Source organism: Sus scrofa, chromosome 12 (assembly GCF_000003025.6).
Source record: "Sus scrofa isolate TJ Tabasco breed Duroc chromosome 12, Sscrofa11.1, whole genome shotgun sequence".
Taxonomy (NCBI): domain Eukaryota; kingdom Metazoa; phylum Chordata; class Mammalia; order Artiodactyla; family Suidae; genus Sus; species Sus scrofa.
Window position 1 is genome coordinate 54,897,828 of NC_010454.4, and position 14,524 is coordinate 54,912,351.

Sequence of the window (14,524 nt, forward strand, 5' to 3'; positions counted from 1 at the left end):
GGGGCCTGAGCGGCCTCCCCTCCCTCCCTCCCTCCATCCCAGACCAATGGAAAGACCGAGAACGCATCCGCCTCTTGGCCCGTGTTAATTCCCTCCCCTGGGACACACTCTCCTCAGACACCCACGAGCTTATTCCCTTGCTGCATTCTGGTCTCTGTGCAAATGTCAGCAACCAGAGACCCTTCCTGTCCACCCCATTTAAAACAGCAACTCCTCTGATCCAGCAATCCTCTCCTGGGCATCTATCCAGAGAAAACCATGACTCGAAAAGACACATGTACTCCAGGGTTCACTGCAACACTCTATACAATGGCCAAGATATCGCAACAACCTAAATGTCCATCGACAGAGGAGTGGATAAAGAAGATGTGGTCCATATACACAATGGAATATTACTCAGCTGTTAAAAGCAAAGAAATAACGGCATTTGTAGCAACATGGATGGACTTAGAAACTATCATACTAAGTGAAGTCAGTCAGACACTGAGACACCAACATCACATGCTATCACTTACATGTGGAATCTAAAAAAAGAACACAATGAATTTTGTAGAACAGATATACTGACTCATAGACTTTGAAAAACTTATGGTTTCCAAATGAGACAGGTTGGGAGGGGGTGGGGGGATGCACTGAGGGTTTGGGATGGAAATGCTATAAAATTTGGTTGTGATGATCGTGGTATAAGTGTAATAAAATTCATTGAGTAATTAAACAAATAAAATAGCAACTCCTGGAGTTCCTGTCGTGGCTCAGCAGTAACGAAGCCAACTAGTATCCATGAGAATGCAGGTTTGATACTTGGCCTCACTCGGTGGGTTAAGGATCCAGCATTGCCATGAGCTACGGTGTAGGTTGCAGACGCAGCTCGATCTGTCATTGCGTGACTGTGGTGTATGCTGGCAGCTCCAGCTCTGATTCGACCCCTAGCCTGGGAAGTTCCATTATACTGCAGGTGTGGCCCTAAAAAGCAAAGAAACCAAACAAAGTAAAATAGGAATTCCTGTCACCCTCTGCTCTGCAAGGAAAACAGTACCTCATTATCACACAGCACTTTGTCTTCTACTGCCTGCTTTCCCTGGGAGAATCTAAGTGGCACTGGCAGGGACGGTGTTAAAAATGCCACCACCTAGAACAGGGCCTAATGGGCAACAGCGGCTCGCCAAAGACGTGTGCTGAATGTGTGAAATGAACGTGCATTTGTTCAAGGTTCAAAATGCTTTCACCAGGAATCACTTTCTTCCTCCCAAGGGGCATCCCAACAGGCTGACTTTGACAGATGTGTGCTGTCTCTCGCAGCTGCTGCCACTTGGCAGTTAAACCAACACCCCTGTTTTTCTCTTCTAATTCTGGAGGCCAGAGGTCTGAAAGCAGCGGCACTGAGTCAAAACCAAGGTGTCAGCAGGACCTCCCTCGCTCTGCAGGTGCTAAGAGGCTTTGCTCCCGGCCTCTTCTGCATCCCCTGGTGGCTGCAAGCAGCCCTTGGCTTGTGGCCACATCATTCTAGTTTGCGTGTCTGCAGAGGTGGGGACACATCTGTCACCCATGGACTAAGTCATGGGCATGTGGACTCATCAATCCAGCGTGCAGATGCGGCTGACTCTGGGCTGGCTCTGCCCTCCCAGCATAGAGAAGGCGGCCCGAAATAGCAGCCCTGAAACCAAGGAGAACGTGCATGGCCCATGGGCCACAGGCTGCTCATCATCCAACCAAAGACAATGACCCAACCAAGATCAGCCTCCCGCAGCCCCTTCTCTGCATCTGTATGGACCATTCCCAGATTCTCATTCAACTTCTCACACACGTGATAAACCACATTCCGCTTCAGAGACAACATGTCCAAAACCAATTCCATTCCCCAACCCATCCCAGCCAGATGTATATATTATCCAAAACAAAAAAAAACAAAAAGGTTATGTGTGGAGCAAAGTGTGGCCCCAGGCGTGAAGAGGAGCGATGGGTCCCACATCCACTGCCCCACTTCCTGCTCCAGGACCTCCCCTGAGCCCCGTTTCTGAAATCACACTTGTGAAATAAGCCTGTTGGATCTGATGAGCCATCTCTGAGGCCCCTTCCAGCATTGCAGCCTGTGAGTCATCGGAAAAAGCAGAGGGAGCCGGGACCCGCCCATCCAGCCCTCCCTCTACCGCACCCCTGTTCACCAAACAACACCTACAAAACACCAGCAGCCCCTGCAAAGTCACGATGCCTTTCTACAGAGCTCCCTGGGAAAGGCTTTCCACCACACCAGCTCAAGTGAGCAGCCTGAGCAGGCGGGGACTCTCTAAATCTCTCTGGCCAGTGACAAGTTTAAACCGGGTCGTGGTGTCAAGGGACCTGAGAGGGGCGTCTTTCCAGGGCCCTGGCTGGGATGGAGCTGGCAGAGGCAGTCAGCCTCTCTCCACGCGGGTGTTGGAAGTGAGGAACGAACGGCATTTCTCACGTCTCCTCCCCTTATCCCCACCCCCCAGTGTCCTCACTTAGGAGGCCAAGTCGGATGGTCAGGCTCAAGGTGAGTTCCGCAACCCCCTGCACGCCCGCCCCGTGAGATGCGCCGGAGATGGAGGAAAGAGAACAGGCAGTTACGACAGCATCTTCGTAACACAACATCTGGTCTGCACACACAACATCTGGTCTGGAAAAGAGAGCTGCATCTCCATGCCTCTGGCAAGGTTAGCTGCCCTGGGCACACACCTAGCTATGCCAGTCCGTGTGGTGGCCACTGCCAAGTTGCCCCCAGAGATCTTCTCTGGCATCGCTCAAACTGGACAGCATGATCAGCTAAACTCGCGATCGGCCCCCACCTCATTCCAAAAGGCAGATGACGGGGGACAGGGAAGGGCCAGGCTCTGCTCTTCTGCTCTCCTCCCGGCCTGGAGGAATATTCTTAGCTTATGACTAGCCCAGCTCCTCAGCACCTACACAGGAGACCAGGAAAGGAAAGAAAGAAGAAAAGAAGAGGCTGGGATCCAATGATGCCCCTCCTTGCCAGGAGCTCTGAAGGCTCAGGAGGAGGAAACGGAACCACGAGGTTAAGAGACAACTCGGAATCCTTCAGGCTTAACAGATGATGACACGAGTGATGTATACGGTTCCTGGTGGCCTTGCCTTTTTGGAGATGAATGTCTTTGTATTTCTAGACGTGCAACCTACAACCTCATCTGCTATTAGCACGGATGAGCAAAATCTCGCCGCCAGATGACCCAAGAATGGTCTCTAGCTGCCTGCCTGGCACCTCACCAGTGTGCTCCTTGGACACGGCACACAAATCTCTCCCACAGTATAAAACAGGCCTCACCACTTCCCACGGGCCTTTTCTCAGCCTTCACTTCTCCCCAAGATCCTTGAAGCTGTTGCCTTTACGCCCTGAGACTTTTCCCTTGATGGTCCATGACACTAAGCATTCAGTGCCCTCTCCGCCTGGGAGCTGGAGCAGAATGATTCCATTTCCCTGCCTCTGGAGTCAACTGATCTTGACTTTCCCCTGGGTACCACTCTTGTTCCTTCCTCAGGCCACAGTTAGGACGATCCACTTCCCAACTATGCCATCCTAGGCTCTACTGCACAAGTGCCTAGTGATAATCCTTTTTTGATGGAAGTACTGAGAGGTTTAGAATCTTTGCAAAGAGGTGACTAAGCTAGAAAATGACGTCGACACAGGGGAAAGTAGAGCCAAGAGATGGAGAGTTCTAATGACACTGGCTTTGCCTCTTCTTCTCCTTTTATTCACTGCTGAGTAACGAATTAGCCCGAAACTCAGTGGCTTCGAACAACTAACGTGTCATCTCGGTTTCTGCAGGTCAGAGTTCTGGGTCCAGTTAACCCAGACTTGGAGCCTGACCCAGGGTTGCTCACAAAGCTGCAGCGCAGGGCTGTAGTCTCCTCAAGGCTGGGCTGCCAGCAAATCCCCTTCCAAGTTCATTCACGTGGCTGTGCGCCGACCTCAGATCCTTGCTGGCTGTCGAGGCGTGAGTTACTTGCCAAGAGATGCTTGAGTTCCTGGCTTTCGTGATGATTCCTCTTCTGAGTTCTGGCAGCTGGGGGGAGAGGACCCATCTTCGAAGGTGGGCTCTCAGTTTCTCAACTGTTTCCTTCCTCTTCCCTTGTTCAGGACCAAGCCGCGTGGCCCAAGGCACCCCACCCTTTCAGGACCTTCTTTGAAATTGTCTAAGGAGCCTGGATCAGCAGGGATTGGGAGAACCTTTCTGCAGCACCCTCCGTATACCCAAATGGGTCAGTCCCTCCACCCATGAAGCCCGTATTTAAGGTAGACCAGATGCCCCTAGGAGCCCCAGACTGGGTACCGATAGGGTCATCCCAGGACCCTGTAAAGGTTCCAGAGCAGCCTGGTGAGCAGACACACCTGCTGACCAACATGGCATTTCTTTGGTGGGACTGTGTAAGACAACTAGATGGCCTTGGCGTGCTGAGTTAGGGTGGCCCAAGTTGTTTATATAGACATGGGCCCACACATGGCCTACTTCAGCCACCTACTCTCACGGGCATGCCCTTGACCTGGTCATCCCCTTGACCTGGTATTTTAAATCAGTGCTTCTCAAGCCTGGATGAACATGAAACTCACCAGGGGAACACTGAAAAAGCAGGGTGCCTGGGATCTAGCCCATACAGATTAATCAGAATCTCAATCAAAATCAAAATACCCAGGCTCGGGGTTTTGTGTGTGTGTGTGGTTTTTGTTTTGTTTTGGTTTGTTTTTTAGGATCTCCAGATAATTCTAACATTGAGAAGGCCCGCTTTAAATGGATGGCCACAAGTCTCAAACTGGCACTCAATTCTTGCTGCTCTGCCTTAAAAGTAAATTCAGTGGGGGAGTTCCCTAGCAGTTAGGACTCGGTGCTTTCACTTCCCAGCCTGGTTTCCATCCCTGGTCTGAGACTGAGACCCCAGAGCAAGTTGCTGTACACTGTGGCCAAGAAAGCAAAGGAAGGAAAGAAGGAAATACACTGTCTTTAAAAATTAATTATTTAAAAGTAAATTCATTGCATTTGGAGTGGATCAGCAATGAGATCCTGCTGTATAGCACAGGAAACTCTATCTAGTCACTTGTGATAGAATATGATGGAGAAAAATGTGAGAAAAAGAATATACAAATGTAGAGTTCCCATCGTGGCACAGTGGTTAACGAATCCGACTAGGAACCATGAGGTTGCGGGTTCCATCCCTGGCCTCGCTCCGTGGGTTAAGGATCCGGCATTGCCGTGAGCTGTGGTGTGGGTTGCAGACGTGGCTCAGATCCCGTGTTGCTGTGGCTGGGGCGTAGGCCGATGGCTACAGCTCAGATTAGACCCCTAGCCTGGGAACCTCCATATGCCGTGGGAGCGGCCCTAGAAAAGGCAAAAAGACAAAAAAAAAAATTAAAAATAAAAATAAATAAAATACATAAATCAAAAATTTTTAAAAAGAAAGCTAAATCTATCCTTTGACCCCTCCCCTGCTCCCCGCTTCCTGCCCCTGCATGTTCCTTCGCTTCTCATCACAGTGACTCTTTTCACTAAAAGACCTCCTGACAGTCGGGACCCCTGCTTCCTGACCTCCAATGCTCGCCCACCCGCTCCACTGAGCCTGACGTCCAAGGTCAACCAAGGCCTCCAAGCTGGTACCAAAGCAAGGGCACCCGGCACTCTCCTTGACGATCCTCAGCCAGACGGCAACCTTCAACATTCCCTCCTTCTGGAAACCGCGGCTTCTGTGGCCTCTCATGTTTTCCCAAGTCGTCTCCAGCTAGATCTCCCCCCAGGCGCAACTGTAAATGCTACAGCAAGCTCCTGCCCCTCGCTTTCGTTCCTCTCTTTTTTGAATTTTTTATTTTTATTTTTTTGGCCATGTCCACGGCATGTGGAAGGTCCCGAGCCAAGGATCGAACCCAAACCATTGCAGGGACGATGCCAGATCCTTAACCCGCGGAACCACACGGGAACTCGCCTTCTTTCCTCTCTGCTTCTACCCTTTCCTTATAGGCCTGACCCTGCCCGTCCCAGGGCTTTCTACACCCTCTATTTACTGATGCCCCTCAATCCACTTCTCCAGCCCTGACCTCTCCCCCACATCCACCTGGCTACTTGTCACAGCACTACACAGATGCTCTGGAGGAATCTCTAACAACCCCCCACACCTTCCCGGCTTCCACAAACAAAGCAAAACCAAACCTGCTCTCCAGGCCTCATTTTAGCAAAGGGCACCACAACCCATCATGGTGCTAATGTGTCAAATCTAGGATCCCCAAGTTCAAGTTCTCACCTTACCAATCCAGTGCCTCGCAACTCCCGTCGTCAATCCACCTCCAAAACTCAGCTGGAACCCACCCATGTGTTTCCCGTTTCCAATGCTGCCACCGTGGTTGCCAAGGCACCATCAGCACTCGCTACCATCCCAGTGATCTTCCGACTGGTCTCCGAGTTCCACTCTTCATCCCCTACAAGCCATTCTCAGCACGGCAGCCAGAGCAAACGCATAAAACAGGAACCTATGGCAGCCTTCTAACTAAAATCATCCAAAGGCTTTGCGCTCCTCCTTGAAAGAATAAATCCACACTCTTTAGTCTAATTCACAAAACAATAAAATCTGCTTTCTATTATTCTGCACCCCACCCCCTTCAGCCACACCAAACCTTCTCGCTCAATGTCATGCAATGCAGTGGATGCCAGTTGTAGTTTGACTTTTTTAAGTATTTTTTTTTCTTTTTTGGCCACCCTGCAGCATACGGAGAACCTGGGCCAGGGATCAAATCTGAGCCGCAGTTGAGACCTACGCTGCAGCGACGGCAACGCTGGATCCTTAACCCGCTGTGCCGGGCTGGTGATCAAACCTGCGTCCCAGTGCTCCGGAGACGCCACGGATCCTGTTGCGCCACGGGGGGAGCTCCTCAAGTTAAATTGCAATTAATGAAAACGAAAAGAAAACGTGAAATGTGCTCCTAAGTCTGCCAAGGCAGTGTCCCGGGTGCTAAGCTGTCAAACAGGCTGGTGGGCAGTGCTGTTCTAGGTTTCCCTGGATGGCTTCTGCACTGTCACCTCTGCTGCAGTGCCCACCCCCAATCCCTGCCACCCCCACCCCCGCTCTTCCTATGGCTGGATTCTGACATCAGCTTAAATGGGAGTTTCCCCCAGAAGCACCCAGTCTAAATGAGCCTCCGTCTGGTTACTGCCGATGGTATGAACCAATTTCTTCTCCACCGTTTCCCACTAACACTCTCCCTGCTGGCTTGGGTGTGTCTGTTTACTGCCCCACACATACACCTCCTCACCGCAAAGCAGACCTGGCAATCAAGGGCCTCGTCAGCCTTGCTCTTGACATTCCGGCACCTGACACACCTGCTCAGGTAGTGTCACTCCCATTTCCTCCTCTATTTCTCCATCTTCCCCGCCACCACCCAGCCTGGGCCCTCATCCATGGCCCCGCGGCAGACAGCTCCACAAGCTGGATCCTGCCTCAGCCCTGCCTTGACCTTGGCAACCCTAGCAGGTGAATTGCATTAGCACTCCCCTTGTCAAATCAACTCCCTGTCCCTGTCCTTCTGACCTTGAATGGCCTCCGTGTCCCCAGATGTGCATGCTTGTCCTACCTCCACACTGCAGTCAAGTCTCTCCCTCTGCCCGGTGCACTCTCCTGGCTTCTTGCTGTGGCCAAACCTTCTCCTGCCTCCCAGGTGTGGCTCAGGTGGCAGTTCCTCTGCAGACACCGGCCCCTCCTCTGGCCTTCTTCAGCACTTCCTGTCCCCAGCCCAGCTCGGGCGCTTACTCACCAAGGCCCGCCTTCCACCTCCCGGGTGCACACTCACACACAGCATCTCTGAGAGGACGCCCAAGAGCAGGGCTTCTCACACTTTACCGGGGAGAAGAGTCACCTGGAGAGTTCCTAAGGAGTGCACAGTCAAGGCTTCATGAAGTGGGATCCGATCTAGGCCTCTGTTCTTGTCCCCACACTCCCTAGGTGACGTGGAGACCTGCCAAATGGGAGCTGTACTGATTTTTTTTTTCTGCTTAAAATTTTTATGTATTTATTTTTAAATTACTCAATGAATTTTATCACATTTATACTTGTAAAATGATCATCACAACCCAATTCTATAGCATTCCCATTCCAAACCCCCAGCACATCCCCCCACACCCCAACATGTCTCATTTGGAAACCATAAGTTTTTCAAAGTCTGTGTGAGTCAGTATCTGTTCTGCAAAGAAGTTCATTGTGTCCTTTTTTTAGATTCCACATGTAAGTGATAGCATATGATGTTGGTGTCTCACTGACTGACTTCACTTAGCACGATAATTTCTATGTCCATCCATTTTAATGGCTGAGTAATATTCCATTGTGTATATGTACATCTTCTTTATCCACTCCTGTCAATGGGCATCATGTGTGGTATCATATGATATATGTCCATTTCATATGATAATCTCTAGGTCCATCCATGTTGCTGCCAATGGTGTTATTTCATTCCTTTTTATGGCTGAGTAATATTCCATCATATACATGTGCCACATCTTCTTTTTCTATTCCTCTGTTGATGAACATCTAGGTTGCTTCCATGTCTTGGCCATTGTGAACAGCGAGCTGCACTGTTTTAGAACATCAGAACTTCAACAGGAGTTGTCCAAGTTCTGTCCATTTCCACCAACTGAGAACACCTGGGAAGGACCCCACTTGGTTAACAACCTCCTCTCACACAAGCGTGTTCTCCTTCGAGTATTGAAAGCTACCCTCCGACTGAAAAATGGTCCCCCAAGTGGATCCACATCTTCATCCCTGGAACTTGCAGGTGTTACCTTATATGGCAAAAGGGACTTGGCAGGTGCAGTTAAGCTAAGAGTGTGGCGATGAGAAGGTTCTGCTGGGTTACCTGGGTGAGCCCTAAATACAATACAAGGGTCCTTATAAGAAGGAGACAGGAGGAGTTCCCTGGTGGTTTGGTGGCTAGGATGTGGTACTTTGGCCACTGTGGCCCAGCATGCCATGGCCAAAAAAAAAGGAAAGAAAAAAAAAAGAGACAAGGTCAAAGAGGGAAGAAGCCAACAGGAGGGCAAAATGGGGAGAACACAATAGAATGTGCAGCCACGGGCCACAAAAAGAGCTTCTAGAAGAAGGAAAAGGAGAGCAATGGATTCCCCCCAGAGCCTCCAGAAGGAGCCAGACCTGGGATGTTGATTTTAACCTTGCGACACATTTCAGACTTCAGACCTTCAGATCTATAGGAGAGGATGTGTTGTTTAAAGCTGCTGCGTTGGTGGCAATAGGAAACGAATACACTTCCTTTTCTGTGATACCGTGAGGTCAGCTTCTAAGTGTCCAAGGATACTGACATTCTCCCGAGCTCATTACTGAAGGATAAGCATGAGAAGCTCCACGCGGACAGGGCTAGCTCGCTTGGTTCACGCCTGTGTCCACAGGGCTTTGCTTGGGGTCAGCCATGGACATGTGCGGATGGCCAGACTCCTCAAGGAAGGCCCGTATTCCAAGGTGGAATTGGGCCCCTCCCCAGTGTGTTCCACACTAAGGGAAACACATGAAGGTCCAGCAACAGCTGACCGCGCTTGAACACCTCGGGGAGAACTGCAGCTGTATTCCGACGTGAGGAAACCCAGGTCAGATACACTCTGCGTCTCATCCTGAAACGTATGGCTAAGAGCTTTGCCACCCAATATGGTACCACCAGGTGCATATAACAATGTAAACATAAGTTAATTACAGAGTTCCTGGTGCCATGCCATGGAAACAAATTCAACTAGGATCCATGAGGATGCAGGTTTGATCCCTGGCCTCATTCAGTGGGTCGGGGATCTGGCATTGCCGAGCGCTGTGGCAGACACAGCTTGGACCCAGCGGTGCTGCGGCTGTGGTGCAGGCCGGCAGCTGTAGCTCTGATTCGACCTGTGGCCTGGGAACTTCCATATGCCGCAGGTGAGGCGCTAAAAAAAGCACTGAATAAATGAATGAATGAATGAATAAATAAATAAAAGTTAATTACAAAGAAAATGGAAGACCCAGCCTCTGGGCCACACTAGCCACATCTCAAGGACTCACCAGCCACATGTGAGTGGCCACTGAACCGGATCGCACAACTAGAGAGCTTTCCATCATCACAGATCTACTGAACTGGGCTGACTACGAGCATCTCCCCGAATGCACTTGGCTCCCCAACTAGAAAACCTTAGGGGGAGAGAAACAAGCCACCCGACCCCAACCTACTCTGGAATCCGTTCTTGAGCATGAGTCCTAAGACACACAGCTTGGAGTCCAGAGATACTGGCCCACATTGGCCTGACTTTTCATTAAAAAGACTCTATCTCTGGACAGTGAGAAGCCAGAAGAGCAGGTAGGGAAACTGCAAATAAGAGGCAGGACTCATGCGGGGAAGGGGGGAGGAGTTTAGAGAGGGAAGAAGCAGGGAAGGGTAGGGGGGCAGCACTGAGGAAATGGACTCTGGCAATGTTATCACGAGCAGAAAATTCAAATGCCAAAAAGGAGGCCTCCCTTGAGTTCAAAAGGAACGTCAAACAATCACCAACCTACAGAGGGGCTGCACCACTGCTCAGAAACCAACTGAAAGCAAAGACACTAAACTTTTCCATGTAGAGAATTTAGGAGTTCCCATCGCGGCTCAGCAGAAACAAATCTGACGAGGAACCATGAGGTTGCAGGTTCGATCCCTGGCCTTACTCAGTGGGTTAAGGATCCAGCGTTGCCGTAAGCTGTGGTCTAGGTCACAGACACAGCTCGGATCTGGCATTGTTATGGCTGTGGAGTAGGCTGACAGCTATAACTCCAATTTGACCCCTAGCCTGGACTCTCCGTATGCCATGAATGCAGCCCTAAAAAGCGAAAAAAAAAAAAAAAAAAAAAAAAAAAAAGAAGAAAAAAAGAAAAAAGAAAAAGAAAGAAAAAAAAGAAAATTTAAAAATTTAAAAATGCACAGTGCTGGTGAAGCTGTGGGTAAATGGACACTCGCAGACCTAGCTGGTAGGAAGGGTAATAGAGCCACCTCATTGGAGACAACCTAGCACTTTCTAACAAAATTACAAACATACTCTTTGCTCCAGCTTTTCAACTTCAAGGACTGATCCTTCCCTGACATTCCCCCGTGTGCAGAATGAAGGGGGCACAGGGTACAAACAGCAGGTTAAGGTAACAAGAAAAGATGACAAGCAACCTATATGCCGAACGGTGAAATGAGTCAAGAAGGCATTTAAAATATGAGGACCCTTTTTTTGGGGGGGGGAGGGGGGCATGCCCCCGGCATGTGGAAGTTTCCAGGCCAGGGATCAACCCTCCTCTACAGGAGCAACTTGAGCCATGGCAGTGATGCCAGGCCTTTAACCCACTGTGTCACCAGGGAACTCCCCCAAGAACATCTTTCCATTGACTACACTGCAAGATATATTTTACAGGTTTAAAAAGACTGCAGCAAGGAAAAGAAAAAGGGATCTACCACAGGTATGAAGGAAATAAAGGCACAGGTATATCTGTTAATATCTGCACTATTTCTTCTACATCCACAAGAAACCGGTAACCTGCTCACCTCTGAGGAAGGGGATTGAGAGGCAGAGGATGGGGGTGGGAGGGAGGAAACTACTTGTATTTTTCAGTGCCTATCAAATGTCAGAATTGATCTATATTTTACCTATTCAATAAAAATAAATTAACCAATAAAGATACACTCTGGGGATGTACACTCAACGGAATTTGAAACCTACCCCATGCACACCCTTCTGCATGAATGCTGCAACAGCAAGGAGAAGACTGATACCTACCTGCCCAGCCTCCATGAGCCCCCAGGTGCCACGGAAGCCTCTGTCCCCTCCCCCCCACAGCAGGTGTCCCCTCCCTGCTGGCCTCCAAGGAGCAGTTCCCAAAGCTCTGGCCCTCAGCAACCCTGGGCTGTGATCCAGCCTTGGAAATGACAGGGGGTGGTGCTGCCTCTGCACAAATCCCAGCTTCCGGGTCCCATTTCCAAGAGGGGGTGCCACCCCGTTCCAGGGCGCCCGCTGTCATGGCCAATGATGCCCTGACAGCCTCTCACACTAGGGGAGACGATGCAAGCGAGTCCCACGGCTGCGTCCGATAATCACTATGGACACCAGCCACCAGCCTGTATCAGGTCTGTGTCCAATTAGCCACCCCCACAACAACACCATGGCAACGAAGGTAATATTATTGTTCCCCAAAGAAAAAGAGAAACACACACACACAACGTGCAGTATGTGGCTTTCGGCTTTCAAAGCCACAGAGATAAAAGGCTTCTCCACGCCCTGCGACGTGTGCCTCTCACTTCCCGACACAGCTTCTTCGATGAGAAGCCACAGGCTCGAGCAGTTACCTCTGCACACCCCTCCAAGCTGTGTCCCCTTCACAGCAAGCAGGTGAGCTGGGAGCGGGGGCTGCATGCTTCTCTGTGCCTCCCTCCTGGAGGCAGGGAGGCCGCTGGAGGCCAGACAGCCTCCAGGTAAGTTCTAAGCCGCCCTCTGGCTTGTCTGGCTGGCTCGCCGGCTGACTGGCTTCTCTGTGCCAGACCCAGGCTGGGCACTGGGGTTTTGGTGGTTGCAGCAATGAGCCACACACTAATTTTCAGACCCAAATGTGGAAAGCATTAACCCAAATGGAAAGACATAAATCAGGAAGGGAGCTCATGGCACGGAGGAAACCAGCTCGTCTTGGAGCGCCTGGGCTGTTGCACAAGAGTGAGTCACCCGCCAGCAGAGGGAGGACCAGGGAGGGCGGGGGGCAGTGGGGGGAGCCCCAGGGGACAGGCGGGTGCACAGGCTGGGGGTGGGGGGAGCGGCGCAAAAACACAGCTGTAAGCTCATCACTAACTGCACTTCATCAGCAGTCTGGGGAGAGGGGGCAAAATGTCACGTCCCCTCCCCAGCTCAGGAAGTTTTTCAAAATGTGTCCACCCCCTCCGGAGAAGGGGGCAGGAAGGAGTCTTCCTAATAGCCAACTGGTCACCCTTTACAGCCTGCAGCTGTGTCCTGGGAAGCAAACCTCAGACCCTCCTGAAAGAAGGGCTCCCTTATCCTTCTTTGCTTCTCCTTGGCCAGGCACCCCGCCGTTTGGGGGAGCTCAAGCCTGCGGTGCCCAGGGTGGCCACACGACTCCTGCCCCACCGGCTCGCCCATCACTGATGTTTTATTTTTTTTGTCTTTTTAGGGCCGCACCCACAGCATATGGAGGTTCCCAGGCCAGGCATCAAATCGGAGCTACAGCTGCCGGCCTACTCCACAGCCACAGCAACGTGGGACCTGAGCCACGTCTGCAACCTACACCACAGCTCATGGCAATGCTGGATCCTTAACCCGCTGGGCGAGGCCAGGGATTGAACTCACATCTTCAGGCATCCACTGAGCCACGATGGGAACTTTCTTAGTCTTCCTTTCCGTCTTCCAAACACCCCACCCTCCACGCACGCACGCTTCCCAGCCTCCTCCCTGGGGAGAACCTCCTGGTTTCCTTTAAGATCTTGCCTCACCCACCCATCCCTCTGCCAGGAGTGATTCCCAGCCTTCACGTTCTAAGCACCCGCCCTGAGCGAGGTCCTGCTGCCCCCGGGGGTGGGGTGGGGAGGAGGAGCCCCAAAGAGTTGCCGGAGAGGAAAGCACCAGCAGGTCTGACCCCTGGGGGCTCTAGAAATTACCACATCACGTCTATCGTACCTTGGAGCAAGACCCCTCTCCCCCAAGGTCACCTTCACCTTGCATGAAAAGAAGAGGCTGGGCTTAGAGAACAACAGGGTCCCTTAGACTCCAACAAAGCTTTGAAAGAAACACACAGACACTAAACTCACCTGACACACAGGGTAATAACCCGGTTTTGTGGGAAGGTGATGAGTGATGCAGGAAAAGACAGGGCAGGATAAAGGGATGGGCAATTAAGAGTGAGCAAGACACTCCAAGGAGAGGAAGGAGTGGGTTGGTTTTTGGTGGTGGCTGAACCAAATTATCACCAGCTAAGAGCCTTAAAGTTACATCACAAAGGTACTATCTCACAGCTCTGGAGTCAGAAGTCGAAAAGGGGTCTCATGGGGTGACCGTCATGGTGCTGGCAGGGCCGGCTCCTTACAGAGGTCCTAGAAGGGAATCCACTTCTCCGCCTCTTTCGGCTTCCAGAAGCTGCCCGCCCTCCTCAGCTCGGGGCCCCTTCCCCCGCTCTCGACCTCTTGCTTGTGTTGCCACATCTACTCCTGACCCTGACACTCCCGCCTCCCCCTTATAAAGACACTTGTCCTTACACTGGACCCGCCTGAATAAGCCCAAATCATCGCAAGAGCCTTCCTGGAATCAGCCCTGCGACATCCTGCCTGCCTAGTAAGGTTATCGCCCACGGGCTCTGGGGATTAGGACAGGGACCTCTTTGCTCAATCCACCTAGGAGGACGCATGGCTGGAACATCTGAAGGATGTCACAGAGGCCAGGCTGCAGGTTAGAGATGAGGGAGGAACGGCCATGAGGTCAAGGGCAGTCACAGGCCTGGGGGCACAGAGCCTTGTCAGCAAGATGAGGGAAGAGTCCTCAGC

The 14,524-nt window shown here is 51.3% G+C and overlaps 1 protein-coding gene across 2 annotated transcripts in view; it reads right to left on the reverse strand.

The window, feature by feature from the left end:
- Positions 1 to 14,524, reverse strand: part of GAS7 (growth arrest specific 7) — a 222,100-nt gene that overhangs the window by 145,392 nt on the left and 62,184 nt on the right. The window contains exon 1 of one of the 2 annotated variants that reach the window (XM_021067879.1): positions 7,583 to 7,922. The exons of the other annotated variant lie outside the window; for it this stretch is intronic. The gene's annotated coding sequence lies outside the window, so the exon portion shown is untranslated. Of the gene's footprint in view, positions 1 to 7,582; positions 7,923 to 14,524 lie in introns of those variants that run through there. 2 annotated transcript variants of the gene reach the window in all.